The sequence below is a fragment of the Dendrobates tinctorius genome, unplaced genomic scaffold, assembly GCF_039654945.1.
Source record: "Dendrobates tinctorius isolate UK_male_01 unplaced genomic scaffold, ASM3965494v1 ptg000008l, whole genome shotgun sequence".
Classification (NCBI taxonomy): Eukaryota; Metazoa; Chordata; class Amphibia; order Anura; family Dendrobatidae; genus Dendrobates; species Dendrobates tinctorius.
In genome coordinates, this window is record NW_027361676.1 from 42,146,363 (window position 1) to 42,159,540 (window position 13,178).

The window sequence follows — 13,178 nt, forward strand, 5'->3', positions numbered from 1 at the left end:
ACCCTGGGATAGAGTATATACTCGGATTACCTACAAATTTGTGTAAATTCTCCCCTCCCCAGTATTTTATTACTATTGATACTGTTTCCTGGGCCTCCTCCAATGCCCAGCCTTGGAAGTGCTGAAACTGGGAAGTTAAGTAGTACCACCCTATATGAGGCAAAGCTAACCCCCATTGATTTTTTTTTTTTGTAATTTTAGTTCATCTAGTTTTATTCTGGGGATGTTTCTTTTCCACACCAAATCTCTAAAGATGTTGTACATTTTCCTAAACCAGTATTTAGGAATCCAGACAGGCGAGTTATGCACAAGAAATAGAATGCATGGCATTAAGCACATCTTAATGAGGTTTATTCTACCCAAGGTTGACAGAGGTAATTTTTCCCATACACACCCTTTGTTCCTCATTTTAATAGATATGGATTTTAATGCAATAAACTCCTGAGGTTTATTACTAATGGACAGACTCTCCCAAATAGCAGTACTCCTGGAATCGAAAGGTAGAAGAGTGGGTTTAGACCAGTTTGTCAAGGAGAAAACACCGTGTGCACAACTGTAGTGGTGCTGAGGTATGTTCCCTAACCATATATAATAAAATGAAAACCTGACACTTTATTTTATTAGACCTGTTTGTCAGGCCTGAAAAGGTCCCAAATTTCTCAATTGTGTTCATTATGTTTGGAATAGAGTTATCCAAGTTATTAATGAATAATAAAGGTCATCAACATATAGAGTAATATTTTCTTCTGTGTTTCCATACTTAAAATCCTCTATCCCGGGTGTCTTCTAATAATACAAGCTAACGGTTCTACTGCAAGTGAAAACAAGCGGCGATACCAAGCAGCCTTGTCTAGTCCCCCTGAAAAGCTCAAATTACTCTGACATTCCCCCATTAGCCCTTACTTATAAGGGCCCGTTACACACCGATCTCGCTGATTTTGTGACACATCAGCGATCTCTCCAGCGAGATCGCTGTGTGTGACATCCAGCAGCAATTGCCCCCCCCCCCCCCCCCCGCGGGGTATCGCTGATCGTGCTGGATCGTCCAGGGACATTTTTTCATTGCTGGTCTCCCGCTGGCCAGTGCGCATCGCTGCGTGTGGCAGCAGGAGCCAGCGATGAGCGACATTGCACGCTGGTTACCAATTTAAACATCAGGTTTCTAAGGGCTGCGGGGCCCTTAGAAACCCGATGTTTACCCTAGATACCAGCGTGCACTGCAGGCAAAGCGGCGCACAGACCGGAGTAGCTCTGCTATCTGCAGACCGGAGTAGCAGTAGAGCTACGCCGTTCTGTCTGCGCCGCTCTGCCTCCACCTCCCGCCCTGCCTGCAGTGCACGCTGGTATCTAGGGTAAACATCGGGTTTCTAAGGGCCCTGCAGCCCTTAGAAACCCGATGTTTATGTTGGTAACCAGCGTGCTCGCTGGTCCTGATCGCGGGAGGGGCTGTCTATGTGACAGCTCACCAGCGATCAGCTAACAATGTCCCAGCGATCCCATCCATGTCGGATCGTTGGTGGGATCGCTGGGACATCGTTATGTGTAAAGGTACCCTTAGCCTTTGGGGATTCGTATAGTATTCTTAATCCATTTAATGAAATTAGGACTGAATCCAATGTGGCCCCAGCACTGCTCACACATACTCCCACTTGGCAGCATGAAGGGAAACAATAGATTTAGTGGATGGGTTATCTTGTGCCACTTTCAGGTTTAAAAATACCCTTTGCAGGTTAATGGCCGTTGATTTTCAATGCATGAACCCGGCCTGATCAGAGTGAATAACTGAGATGACCAAATTCAAATGACTGGCCAGAATTTTTGCTAGAATCTTGACGTCAGATGTCAGCAATTATATAGGTCTATATGAATGCGGGAGAACTTTCTCCTTCCCCTCTTGTGGAATCACTATGATTGTTGCTTCCTGTAAAGTGTTCGGCAGGCTCCCTGACTGACTTTGTTAATCATAACCAGGTATTTTTGCCCCAACACTTCCTCAAACCACGTCTAGAGTTCTATTGGCAGGCCATCTGACACTGGGGCCTTGTCATTAGGCATCTTCCCCAAAAGTAATTGGACTCTGGTGCTTCCCTATCCTTGTCCTGCAGAACCAGTAGACTCAGTCCAATAGCTCCTCTTATGAATAATTGACTCTAGATGAGTACAGCCTAGAGTAAAAACCATGTTATGCTTCTAATATTTCCCCCGATTGGGTTTTAACGTTTCCCTCATTGTCCTTTAATGGAAGGGGAGTGGTTTACCTTAAAATGAGTTTATTGAAAACGGATGAGGTGAACCTTGCGACTGAAAATGAAGAGTCTGAGCTCACTTTTCAGGGGTATTCTGTCCCTTCCCGTTGAAGGATGCAATATTTAGAGCCGCCATGGTGGATCTGTGGGTAAGCCTGACACATGTGACATGCTATATGTCTTTTTTTGTTTTGTTTTTTCAACAGTGGGACTTTGTGGGGTCTTCTTGCTAAGATATTAGCTTGACACAGGTGTCTTCTACCTGTCACAGTACTCACAGGAACTTGAAACTATCTTTGATCATCCTGGAGCTGATCATTGGCTGACCTTTGCCATTCTAGCTATAATTCCATCCACTTGAATGGTAGTCTCCCACTTTCTTGCATGTCTCTGTGGTTTGGCTTTCCATTTTAAAGCATTGGAGATCATTTTAACTGAACAGCCTATCACTGTCTGCACTTCTTTATAAGTTTTTCCCTTTCCAAACAACTTTTTAATCAAAGTACGCCATTCTTCTGAACAATATCCTGGCCTTACCCTTAAATAAGGGCCACCTGATTCATACCGGTTTCTTCACAGAATGATTGACCTCACTAATTGATCTCCACACTGCTATTGTTTTACACAATGAATTTTTCTAATACCACAGACTCAAAAACATGCAGATCGAGAATGCTGGAGTCTGTTGGTTTTCTTAGACTCTACTGCACCAACTGCTAAATTGTTCAACATGTGGTAATATAATTTATACCCAAAACAGTGATTAATCTGGTCATATGGGACTGCTATTATTTTGAACACTACTGTATGTACAATGTCTAAAAGCATGTTCACACATTTTCCAGACAAAACCCAAGAAAAAAAAACTACATTGGCATATACCCTGTAGTATGTAAATAGTCATTGTGGAGACATGAGGGTCAGTGGGTGTTCTTGTCTGCTGTCAAGGCTGTTTTTACAAAAACCGCATGGGCCAGGGCTCATCTCACTGAATGCCCGTACTCATTCCCCATGGGCAGAACACTACTCAGGTCACCTGGCCACATGTGTTGTCTTATTGTCCAACCTGGTTTCTCTAAATGACTTCTTGGGCTTGGTGATGGGCAGTGGAGCAGATCTGTATTCCACCAGCTGAAACCAGTTTTCTTGGGCTGACGTCCTGTAGTCACACCGGTGTCAGGAGCAGGGCCCTTTTATATGCCACATCTCTCATTTCAGGATTTTGCATATTGTCCCACAGGATTGAGTGAAGACAATCCCTCATTGTTTGATTAGACTGCATATTTTTCTTCCAAATTGTGCAGACTAGTACACTGTAGGGTGCTGATGCAATTCGTAATTTAGGCTGCTTGGGACTGGGTTGTTTCCAGGCTACCACTGGATCCTTGATTTGGCAAGCCGTTCAATTCCTCTGTGTCATCCTCATCCTCCACGATGTTCTGGGCATACCAATAGACCAATTCCTGTATCAAAGCCAACCGTTGAATATTGATCCGTCGAAGCTGGCACGACTCCTGTAGTTGTAGTTTCCTGTTGTGGCTGTATATCGACTCCAATCCCCTTCTCAAGGCTGAGCTGGTGGAGTTGGACATGGTGGCATCCAAAACCTGCTGTGTATGCCTCACCTATGGCCAAGCGATAGATCCTGAAAAAATGAGATGCTACAGGTCTCAGAAAATGGCACGCAATGAGCGCAGACTCCCACACCACTGAGAAAGAGGGGCATGTCCACGCCAAGCAGAGAAAAGCCCGCACGAAAAGGAGAAAGAATGGGTGGAGCCAACTCTGCAGATAGGCCACACAGAAGCCGATGCCTATAAGGGTGTGTGCAGACGCTGCGGAATCCGCACGGATTTTGCAAAAACCGCAGGTCAAAAGATCTGCGGTTTGGTCCTGCGGTTTCACCATCTCCATAATGGTGGAGATAGGAAACCGCTGCGGATTCCGCAGAAAGAATTGACCTGTCAATTCTTTCTGCGGTTTCAAAACCGCAGGAAATCCGTGCGGATTTATCCGCAACGTCCACACAGCGGTTTCTGTTTACCATTCATTTGAATGGTACTGTACACCGCAGCTAAAACTGCTGCGAATCCGCAGCGTGTGCACATACCCTAATAATCAGAGAGGCCGGTACAGGAGCGCCCACACAAAGGTAAAAAAATATATATACAATACAGACCAAAAGTTTGGACACACCTTCTCATTCAAAGAGTTTTCTTTATTTTCATGACTATGAAAATTGTAGATTCACTCTGAAGGCATCAAAACTATGAATTAACACATGTGGAATTATATAATTAACAAAAGTGTGAAACAACTGAAAATATGTCTTATATTCTGGGTTCTTCAAAGTAGCCACTTTTGCTTTGATTACTGCTTTGCACACTCTTGGCATTCTCTTGATGAGCTTCAAGAGGTAGTCACTGGAAATGGTTTTCACTTCACAGGTGTGCCCCGTCAGGTTTAATAAGTGGGATTTCTTGCCTTATAAATGAGGTTGGGACCATCAGTTGTGTTGTGCAGAAGTCTGGTGGATACACAGCTGATAGTCCTACTGAATAGACTGTTAGCTGCTTTTTTCTTGCCAGAATACAAATTCTAAGTAAAGAAAAACGAGTGGCCATCGTTACTGTACTGTATTTTAAAAAAAAAAAACAAAACCCTTAGATGCTTCCAGCTAGAGGTCGATTGCAGATCTTCTTGTCACTTCCCAGGGTAAAAACCTGTGGGAAAGAAGGGGTTACCTCTCTGTATGGAGCCGATTTGTAAATAGGATCACCCTTCCAGTCCTCACCATCAAGGGATGAGATCCGGCTGTAAGAAGTCTGTACCTCGAGACCATCTGGATCTGGTGGGTGGGCAGGGGGGGGCAGGACCACTCTTGATGTGTTGGGGGCTGGGGTTCTGTCGGATAGACAGATGAGAAAATGGGGTGGCAAATCACGCTGTTCTGTCTCTACTCGCGCCTATTAGCCAGTTAAATGCCACTGTCAAACGCTGATAGCGGCATTTATCGCGCGCTTCCGGCCATCAGCAGGAAATACGCGCATTGCTGACCCCTGTCATGTGATTCGGGGCATCTGTGCGTCAGCATAACAACCAGAGGTCTTCTTGAGACCTCTATGGTTGCTGATGCGTTCAGAATCACCTGATCTATCAATAAAAAAAAGGATTAACCTGATCGCTAAACGGCGTAGCGAGAAAAAAATCCGAACGCCAGAATTACTTTTTTGGGTTGCCGCGACATTGCATTAAAATGCAAAATGGGTGATCAAAAGATCGTATCTGCACACAAATGGTATCATTAAAAACGGCAGCTTGGCGCGCAAAAAATAAGCCCTCACCCAACCCGAGATCACGAAAAATGGAGACGCTACGGGTCTCGCAAATGGAACAATTTTTTTTTTTTTTTTTTTAGCAAACTTTGGAATTTTTTTTCACCACTTAGATAAAAAACAACCCAGACATGTTTGGTGTCTATAAACTCGTAATGACCTGGAGAATCATAATAGCTGGCCAGTTTTGGTGTTTACTGAACCTAGTAAAAAGAGGCAAACAAAAAAGTATGGGATTGCACTTTTTTGCAATTTCACCGCATTTGGAATTTTTTCCCGTTTTCGAGTACACAACATGGTGAAACCAATGATGTCGATCAAAAGTCCAACTCGTCCCGCAAAAAACAAGCCCTCACGCGGCCATATTGATGGAAAAATAAAAAGTTATGGCTCTGGGAAGATGGGGAGCGAAAAATGAGAACGCAAAACCGGAAAAAGTTCCAGTCATTAAGGGGTTAAAATAGTAATAAATGTTTTTATAGTCCTTTCCTTTAGGGTAGCTGGATGTCTTGCTGCCTTCTACCTTATCAATTTCACCCAGGAACCGGCCCGTGGTCTCTGTCCATGCACTGTGTACCCTTATTACACTGAATGATACCTGGACAGGGTGAGCTGATGTGATATTTTTCTTTGCCTTGTCAGCTGTATGACACCCACTCCTCCAAGTGTGGGCTCAGTTAATGTTTAATGGGCTGTCCAATCACAAGCTATTAACTTATCCTTAGAATAGGTAATCAATATCGAATCGGCGCATCCACATGCCGGCTGTTCTTGGCTCTGACGGCATCCTGCGCTGTTCTGCAGCACCATGCAGTGGCTTCTACACATTCAAAGAAGCTACACAGCTCAATTCAATGCATTACGGCCTAACCACAGGATAGGTCATCAATATTTTGTTGCTTCACAACCCCTTTAAGGCCCACACATTCATAACAATAATATGACATGGGGCAGAAGGGGGTTAAAGGACAGAGGGAGATTAGACAAATTTTGATGTACTCCTCATAAAAGAATGATGTTTTTAACACTTTATTTTGAATGTTTGTTAATTGTCTTGTCTAAAATATTTCTGAACAGAAAAATATGACATTTGTGGTCATCCTGGGTGGGGCTGAATATACCATATATATGCTATGTGCTGCTGGTAAGAGTAAGGGGAAACAGATTTACATTCTAAATCCAGACTTCCTGCAGAAGATAGTAGTTTCTTTTGATGACCTAATTTTTCTTGTCTGAGTATCCTTTCTCTGCAGCATCCAGAAAACTAAGTAATGCACTCCTAGGCTTTTTGGAGCAGCCTGTGTTGAAGTCCCTGGTCACCTTTGCATCAGTTTGAGTTAAGGAAGCAAATAATATACAAACACAAGCAACTATCTAAATATATATGTTCTGTCTCCAACATAATTCACAACCTTTAACTATTTTGATAACATACAATGATTTGCTGTATGTATAGTATGTACAGGTTTCTATATAGTTTACTGTTTTATGTATATTTGGCTCCATCTACTGACCAAAGTCATAACTGCATGATTATTATGCATTGAACTTCCTGAATTTTATTTCCCTCTCTTCACAATGCATTTTGAGAAGGTTTGCAAAGCACCCTGGTAAGTTGCAAAGCATCATGGTTAAGTCCAGCCCCCATTTTCCCCACCAGTTCTTCTATTTCCTCTCAAGCATGCATTTTGTGAACATCTCATTTCTCTACTCCCCTTGTGTCAGCATCGCTGGTAGGTGGTCATGCTTCCTATATCTAATTCTATCTCATACTACCCCTGCTTAGTTAGCTAGTAGTGCAGATATGTATATATATGTTTTCCTATGAACACAGTACTGATTGTATTTACATGTTTCTAGTTTCACCACATCAATATACCCTACGTTCAATAAAGCAGATTCAACTACAGTCTCCCTTATTGGACCCCGGTATAGCAGTTTAGCTGCCTGTTAAGCTACATGGATCCTGGTTCATTTAGTGAGGGCATGACGATATATATATATTTTATTTATAATTATCCTGTCATTTAGAACTGGCAGAGGGTAGCTTGTTGCTCTGCTAGCTCTGCTGTCTTCCATTCCTTGATGTTGGAGATTGCAGCAGATGAGATGATTGGAAAATCAGTGCTTTCTCCCCGCTATATGTGCTCAGGGAGGGCAGAAAAAAAAAAAACAGACTGTAGAGAGGAAGACATCAAACTCATTAAGAGGATATAAGTACATAAATTAGGCTACGGTAATGTCACATGACCCATAAATATTTGCTAATGCATGTCTATTTGAGCTGCATTTTAAATAATAGAAAGTCAAATTGTACACTCGAACTGATGTCTTAAGTCGCTTGCCATAGACAAGAAAATTAACCAAGTTTGTCACATTCTCAAAATCCATTGAATATAATTAGATGCAATACCGCAATGTCACATGCAATGTTGATGTGTGTACAGTGGCATGTATAAGTTTGGGCACCCCTGGTCGAAATTACTGTTATTGTGAACAGATAAGCAAGTTGAAGATGAAATTATTTCTAAAAGGCCTAAAGTTAAAGATGACACATTTACTTTGAATTTTAGGGGGGGAAAAAATTGTAATGATTTACATTTTAAAAATTACAAAAAGGAAAATGGGCCAATGCAAAAGTTTGGGCACCCTGCATGGTTGCTACCTAGTAGCACCCCCTTTTGAAAGAAAGCTTGTAAATGCTTTTTGTAGCAAGACAAGAGTCTTATCAATTTTGTTTGAGGGATTTTCATCCATTTTTCATTGGAAAAGTCTAGTTCTATGAGATTCCTGGGTCGTCTTGCATGCACTGCTATTTAGAGGTGGTCTGGCCACAGATTTTCAGATCAAAGGACTGTAAGGGCCAATGTAAAACCTTCAGCTTGCGTCTTTTGAGGAAGTCTATTGTGGGTTTTGTATTGTGTCTAGAATCATTATCCATTTGTAGAAGCCATCCTCTTTTCAACTTTTTTTTTTTTTTTTCAACAGATGTTATGTTCGCGTTTTCTGGGGAGTCCGGTTTTCATGCAGAAATTTTTTGCATACGTGGGCACATACAGTTGTGGCCCAAAGTATTGACACCCCTGCAATTCTGTCAGATAATACTCAGTTTCTTCCTGAAAGTGATTGCAAACACAAATTCTTTGGTATTATTATCTTCGTTTAATTTGTCTTAAATGAAAAAACACAAAAGAGAATGAAGCAAGAAGCAAAACATTGATCATTTCACACAACTCCAAAAATGGGCCAGACAAAAGTATTGACACCCTCAGCCTAATACATGGTTGCACAACCTTTAGCCAAAATAACTGCGACCAACCGCTTCCAGTAACCATCAATGAGTTTCTTACACTGCTCTGCTGGAGTTTTAGACCATTCTTCTTTGGCAAACTGCTCCAGGTCCCTGATATTTGAAGGGTGCCTTCTCCAAACTGCCATTTTTAAATCTCTCCACAGGTGTTCTATGGGATTCAGGTCTGGACTCATTGCTGGCCACCTTAGAGGTCTCCAGTGCTTTCTCTCAAACCATTTTCTAGTGCTTTTTGAAGTGTGTTTTGGGTCATTGTCCTGCTGGAAGACCCATGACCTCTGAGGGAGACCCAGCTTTCTCACACTGGGCCCTACATTATGCTGCAAAATTTGTTGGTAGTCTTCAAACTTCACAATGCCATGCACATGGTCAAGCAGTCCAGTGCCAGAGGCAACAAAGCAACCTCAGAACATCAGGGAACCTCCGCCATGTTTGACTGTAGGGACCGTGTTCTTTTCTGTGAATGCCTCTTTTTTCTCCTGCAAACTCTATGTTGATGCCTTGGCCCAAAAAGCTCTACTTTTGTCTCATCTGACCAGAGAACATTCTTCCAAAACATTTTAGGCTTTTTCAGGTAAGTTTTGGCAAATTCCAGCCTGGCTTTTTTTATGTCTCAGGGTAAAAAGTGGGGTCTTTCTGGGTCTCCTACCATACAGTCCCTTTTCATTCAGATGCCGACGGCTAGTACGGGTTGACACTGTTGTACCCTCAGACTGCAGGGCAGCTTGAACTTGTTTGGATGTTAGTCGAGGTTCTTTATCCAACATCCGCATAATCTTGCGTTGAAATCTCTTGTCAATTTTTCTTTTCCGTCCACATCTAGGGAGGTTAGCCACAGTGCCATGGGCTTTAAACTTCTTGATGACACTGCGCACGGTAGACACAGGAACATTCAGGTCTTTGGAGATGGACTTGTAGCCTTGAGATTGCTCATGCTTCCTCACAATTTTGTTTCTCAAGTCCTCAGACAGTTCTTTGGTCTTTCTTTTCTCCATGCTCAATGTGGTATACACAAGGACACAGGCTGAGTCAACTTTAATCCATGTCAACTGGCTGCAAGTGTGATTTAGTTATTGCCAACACCTGTTAGTTACAGATGCTGTTAATTACACAAATTAGAGAAGCATCACATGATTTTTCGAACAATGCCAATACTTTTGTCCACCCTCTTTTTTTGTTTGATGTGGAATTATATCCAATTTGGCTTTAAGGCAATTCTTTGTGTTTTTTCATTTAAGACAAATTAAATGAAGATAATAATACCAAAGAATTTGTGTTTGCAATCATTTTCAGGAAGAAACTGAGTATCTGACAGAATTGCAGGGGTGTCAATACTTTTGGCCACAATTGTAGCCTTATGGTAAGGCTGCATGAGAGGATTTCTTCTGATGACTTCCATGTAGGCCATATTTGTGCAGATGTCCAAAAAGTAGAAAAGTGTACCACAACTAGTGATGAGTGAGCATGCTCAGATAAGGTGTTATTCGAGTACGCTCGTGTCCTAATAAGAGTATTTTCGGTATGCTCGAGTCCCCACGCCTGCATGTCTCACAGCTGTTCGACAGCCGCAACACATGCAGGGATTGCCTAACAAACCGGCAAACAGATACTGTCAAAAGGGGGGTGCTACGAGGTACAAACAATGCAGAGTGCCCAAACTTTTGCACTGGCCCATTTTCCTTTTTGTAATTATTAAAATGTAAAAAATGAAAATATATATTTTTGCCTAAAATACAAAAGGAAATGTGTCATCTTTAACTTTAGGCCTTTTAGAGATCATTTCATCTTCAACTTACTTAACAGTAATTTTGACAAGGGGTGCCCAAACTTTTATATGCCACTGTAGTACCAGTCTGTGCTGATAAATGAGATCAAGTAACGGCAGCAGCAACCTGGTCATGCAAACCTCGCATCCAGCATATATATAGCAAGAAAGTACAAGAAACTATATGGCTCGGTTTTAAAGGGGTGGGGGGGTTCATCACTAGGCTAATGTGCTGCCAGGACACTTCTAACCCATCAAGCCATTTCTTTGGTACTAAGACATTAGGCCTCTTTCACACTTCAGTTTTTTACAAATCAGTCACAATCCCCCAGGTTTTGAAAAAAACAGATCCTCAATTTTCTTTTGAGGATCCGTTTTTTTTTCCCCATTGACTTGCATTAATGGCAGATTGTAACTGATTGCTTTCCGTTGCATCCGTTTTTTTTGAGGATCCGCCAAAAGTTGCTGTCCGTCACCATCCTCAAAGATTTGAAAACGGAGCTTGCAACGTTTTTTTCTGTGGTGGATCCTCCAGACACTTATTTAACCCGAAATTCTTTCTGGGTGCCGGAAAAAATTCTCTCTCTCCTTCCCGGCCAGCAGTTCCTTTATATTTCCTCATTTTCAGGATCCGTCTGAAAACGGATCCTGTGCCATCCGTTCACATCAGTTGACAACGGATCCGCTTGTCTGACTTTTTGGCGGATTTGAACTGATGCAAAAAAACTGAAGTGTGAAAGAGGCCTTAGCAGTTATTTACCAGTTGGGATCCTCACCAGCTACAGCATATTAATAAGCCTTGGGCACCAAAGACCCTGCCAACACGGTTGTTGCTCCTTAAACCACTTTTGGTATACTGAAGACCTGCTGCTTTGGAGATGCTGTGACCCGTTTATTTAGCCTCACTGGCCTGTGTCATAATTACTCTGATCCTTACCCTTTCCAGCTTCCAATACACTGGGTCACTGGTTTTATTAGGACTAACTTGTTTATGGCATGTCATCTGTATATATCAGATACAATCTGGGTGTAGCCTGTAGAAAACAGTCTGCCATCCCAGTGAACACAATACCAATGGTCAGACTGCAAGTTATCATAAATGCTAGTCATTTTTAATTTACCAACAAAAATTAAACATTTTTAACCCCTTTCTGCCATTGGACATACTATCCTGTCCATGTGACCTGGGATTTAATTCCCATGGACGGGATAGTACGTCATAGCGATCAGCGGCGCTGATCAAGCCGTGTCAGCTGATTATCACTTTTTACAGGGATATGGTACCCAGAGCCCGGAGGACAGTCTCCTCTCCTCCGGATCGTGGGTACCATCCGCAAATGTTCTGCTTACTTTTTGCATGGTGGGCACAGCCACATTCAGAAAGTAAGCAGAACAATGCATTCCTATGGGTGCGGGATCGCCGCGATTCCGCAAAATTAATGAGCATGCTGCGTTTTTTACCGCGAAGCAATTCCACCGCGGTAAAAACCGCAGCGTTAGCACAGCATTGCGGAATCCCATAGGAATGCATGGGATGCTTATTTTTCGTGGCAAAATTGCGAGGTTAAAACCGCCGCGAAAAAAACGCCACGTGTGAACTCAGCCTAAAACTGCTTTATCAATTTTACCACACGCGGAACGGTGTAAATGCACCCCCGCCAAAAAGAAATTCGTGAAATGCTGGTTTTTGTTTATTCTGCGTCCCAGAAATCGGAAAAAAAAAAAGCGAAAAAAAGTCACGTGCCTGAAAAAGGTACCAATAAAAACGTCAACTCGTCCCGCAAGAAATAAGACTTCACATGACTCTGTGGGTCAAAATATGGAAAAATTATAGCTCTCAAAATGTGGCGATGCAAAGACTTTTTACAATAAAAAGCGTCTTAGCGTGTGACACTGCCAAATATAAAAACCGCCATAAATAGTAAATCAAACCCCCGTTACCAACTCCTTAGTTAGGGAAAATAAAATAAAAAAAAAAAAAGTTTTTTTTCCCCATTTTCTCATTAGGGTTAGGGGTGTGTTGGGGTTAGAGTTGGAGTTAGAATTCGGGGGTTTCCACTGTTTGGGCACATCAGGGGCTCTCCAAAAGCAACATAGCGTCCGATCTTAATTCCAGCCAAAAAAAGTCAAATGGAGCCGCTTCCCTTCCGAGCCTCTGCCATGCACCCAAATAGTGGTTTACCCCCACATGTGGGGTAGCAGCGTACTCAGGACAAATTGCACAATAACTTTTGGGGTCCCGTTTCCCTTGGGAAAACAGAAATTGGGGGGTGAAAAGATCATTTTTGAGGAAAAAAAATATGATTTTTTTAATTGTACGGCTGTACGTTATAAACTTCTGTGAAGCCCTCGGGGGTTCAAAGTGCTCACCACATATCTAGAGAAATTCCTTGGGCGGGGGTCTAGTTTCCAAAATGGGGTCACTTGTGGGGAGTTTCCACTGTTTAGGCACATCAGGGTCTCTCCAAACGTGACATGGTGTCCGATCTGAATTCCAGCCAATTTTGCGTTGAAAAAGTCAA